At 41.5% G+C, this 3,873-nt stretch overlaps 1 pseudogene; it reads right to left on the bottom strand.

Moving 5' to 3' along the window:
- Positions 1 to 1,368: 1,368 nt before the first annotated feature.
- Positions 1,369 to 2,347, bottom strand: LOC135887037 (olfactory receptor 6M1-like; annotated as a pseudogene).
- Positions 2,348 to 3,873: the final 1,526 nt, after the last annotated feature.

The following is a 3,873-nucleotide window of genomic DNA, read 5'->3' as shown; positions in this document are numbered from 1 at the left end:
GTGTTCCTGCTGTTGCCGTGTACCGTTAAGTTCCAACTCCTGCCATTGAGCAAGCTAGCCCAAATTCCACCAAATCTGAGGGTAACTTTCGGACCACTTATCTATGCCAAAGGTTACAGGCCTATTATATGTCACTACACTTATGCTAACCTGCTTAAGCTAATGTCTTACAGGATACAGGCCTGGAGGCTCCTTGCGTTACAGCTGAAGGTAATAAAGGCTAAACAGCCCTACATGTCTAGGGTACTAGGAAAGTTAGGGCAAAGTGAAAGGTTGCACTGTGGTGCAAGAAACGGGGGGCGGATTTCCTCTCTGAGCCAGCACTGATCCCACGAACATCAGGCAGCCATGTGCTTGACTCAATATAGGCTGCTGTTGTCTTTGAGTCAAGGTTGAGGCCAATGCCCCGGCATGGTGCTAGGAAGTGTGGGGCTGCCACACCAGAGAAAATGTTTTCAGGAAGATTAATCAGTGAAATTGTTTTCTGATACACGGTGAGAGTGGGAGGTTGGGGGGAATATTTAATTTTAAACAGTAAAAGCAAAGTCTATGCCTCACTTGCTGTTATTTCAGCACATTCTTTCTTGGGATTAACTATTTGTGTTCCATCTTTCAAAGGGAATGTTTTTTCAACACTTATAACTAGAGGTGAAATAGAAAAGCATTGTAAAAACGAGTGTGTCTGATCTTCGTTGATCTTCTACCATGGAAATGAAAGGGAGGGGGAAGGAGAGAGATTCTTGTCGGAAATCTTGAATTCCATTTTATGATTTCTAAGTGTGTTTTCCTTCTGCATCAGAATGAAACCAAGACCATTTGACATTTTGTGTGAAACAGTTCCTCTCTTCCAGTGCGGTATTACTGGTCACTCTAGAGAGCTCAGCTCTGTCCCTACAGCCCAATGGCTTGGATTACATCTGGTACATGGGACATGCAGGTTCCAATCACTATATGGCCTGATTTGAAGCTGGGAGTTGAACTGGTGTCTTTCACATCCCATGCACGTAGCCTAACCACGAGCCTCAATAATTGAAGAACCTCTCAAACTACAGACAGAAAGAATAAATATGTGCCTAGCTTATATCTGTTACCCAAGTGCATTTGTGTAGCCCGAAGGAAGCTTGCCCTGCTACGATCAGTGAAGTGTTTGATCGGTGGATAATTACCCATTTGTCTCAAGTGTGTGATAAATCAGCATTTTCAAGAGAGACTGAATAAATCTAATTATTTCTTTGAAGAGAAGAATTGACTAAACTTTAATTAAAAAAAAGATACAGATCGAGAAAGGACTATTACACACAATTTTCTAATCATAACAGATTCATTATGGTGGTGGGTATTTTTTTGTTTGTTTTCCTTTTCTTATAACTATCCAGAAGCATGGCACAGATTTGGGGAACAACATTACAGTACTACGACTAAAGGTTTCTCTCAGGGTGAGTTGGACAGTCTTGTTTCTAAGGCTGTAGATAAAGGGGTTAAGGAAAGGGTACTCTATAGTGTTCAGCAGAGCCACCCCTTTGGTAAGATCCAAAGAGGAATTGCCTGAATAAATGGTGTACAAAATAATGCAGCTTCCATAGACAACTGCTAAAGCTGTGACATGGGAGGCACAGGTTGCAAAAGCTTTCTGTCTGCCCGTGGCCGTTGGCATTTGTAGAATCGAGAAGAAGATGCTCATGTAAGACAACATGGTTAAACATAATGAAGTCAGTACTAAAGTTGAGATCAAAATGGAGTCCACCCTCTTAACCCCACTGGTGTCAGTGCAGGAGAGTTGGAAGAGCGGAGAATTGTCACAGAAGAAATGGTTGATCACATTCGGCCCACAGAATCTCAGCTTCGAAATCAGGAGCATCCGTAAATTTGTAACTGTGAAACTTCCCACCCATGAGCCAAGAACCAGTTGGAAACAAAGTCTCTGCTTCATGATGGTGGCATATTGCAAAGGGTGGCAGATGGCAACATAGCGATCAAAGGACATGACCACTATGAGGAACAACTCTGTACCACCCAAGGTGAAATAGAAGTACGACTGGGCCATGCAGCCATAGAATGAAATGGTTTGGTTGACTGAAAGAAAGTTTAGCATCAGTTTAGGGCTCGTGACTGAGGTGAACCAGATTTCCAAGAAGGACAAATTGGCGATGAAAAAGTACATGGGAGAGTGGAGTCGACGATCAACAGACACTATGAAAATGATGACCACATTGCCTGTTACTGTGATCAGGTAGGTGAGGAGAAGAATCAGGAACAGGAAAATCTTCAGTTTCTCACCAAGACTGGAAAATCCCAGAAGGATGAACACAGACACAGCCGTTTCATTCCTTTCCTCCGTGTCCAACATCAGCCTTGTCTGTAAAAAGAGTAACAGTGAAAATAAGTGAATGGCATTTTTGTGTATTCATAGATTTTAAAGCCAGATGGAACCCTTGTGATCTTCTAGCCCCACTTTGTACAAAACATATGACACAGGATTTTACCTAGGTTTCAGAGTAGCAGCCATCAGTCTCTATCCGCAAAAGGAACAGGAGTACTTGTGGCACCTTAGAGACTAACAAATGTATTAGCGCATAAGCTACAGCCCACTTCTTTGGATTTTACCTAGTAACTCCGTTACTCCCCTAACTTGTTGTCATAAGAACGGCCTAACTGGGTAAGACCAATGGTCCATCTAGCCCAGTATCCTGTCTTCTGATAGTGCCCGATGCCAGGTGCCCAGAGGAAATGAACAAATCAGGGCAATTATCATGTGATCCATTCCCTGTCATTCACTCCCGGCATCTGGCAATCAGAGGCTCGGACACCCAGAGCATGGAGTTGTATCCCTGACTATCTGCGTTAATAACCCTTGACTGATCTATCCTCCATGAACTTATCTAATTCTTTTTGAACCCAGTTATACATTTGGCCTTCACAGCATCCCCTGGCAATGAGTTCCACAGGTTGACTGTGTGTTTTGTGAAGAAGTATTTCCTTTTGTTTGTTTTAAACCTGTTGCCTATCAGTTTTATCAGGTGACCCCTCATTCTTGTGTTGTGAGAAGGGGTAAATAACACTTCCTTATTCACTGTCTCCACACCATTCATGATTTTCTAGACCTCTCTCATATCCCCCCATAGTCATCTCTTTTCCAAGATGAAGAGTCCCAGTCCTTTTAATCTTCCCTCATATGGAAGTTGTTCCATACCTCTAATCATTTTTGTTACCTTTCTCTGTAACTTTTCCATTTTTAATACATCTTTTCTTATATGGGGTGACCAGAACTGCCCACAGTGTTCTATGTGCGGGCATAGTATGTATTTATATAGTTGCATTATGGTATTTGCTATCTTATTATCTATCCTTTTGCTAATGGTTCCTAACATTGTTCACTTTTTTGACTGCTGCAGCCTATTGAGTGGATGTTTACAGAGAACTATCCACAATGCCTCCAAGATCTCTTTCTTGAGTGATAACAGCTAATTTAGACCCCAACATTTTGCGTGTATAGTTGGGATTACGTTTTCCAATGTGCATTACTTTGCGTTTTTCAACATTGAATTTCATCGGCCTTTTTGTTTTCCAATCACCCTGTTTTGTGAGATCCTTTTGTAACTCTGCTTTGCATTTAACTGATAATTTCTGTAATTTTGTCTCATCTGCCAACTTTGCCATCTTTGTGCAGTGGCAGTCAAAAAAGCTAGCAGAATGTTAGGAACAGATAATAAGACAGTAAATATCATGATGCCACCATATAAATCCATATAATCCATAGTATGCCCACACATCCCAGATATATATATTAGACATAGAAAAGGTACAAAGAAGGGTAATGAAAATTATTAGGTGTATGGAACAGTTTCCAAATGAGGAGAGATTAAAAAGACTGGG

Source organism: Emys orbicularis, chromosome 12 (assembly GCF_028017835.1).
Source record: "Emys orbicularis isolate rEmyOrb1 chromosome 12, rEmyOrb1.hap1, whole genome shotgun sequence".
In the NCBI taxonomy this organism is placed as follows: domain Eukaryota; kingdom Metazoa; phylum Chordata; order Testudines; family Emydidae; genus Emys; species Emys orbicularis.
This window is presented reverse-complemented; position numbering and strand designations above follow the sequence as displayed.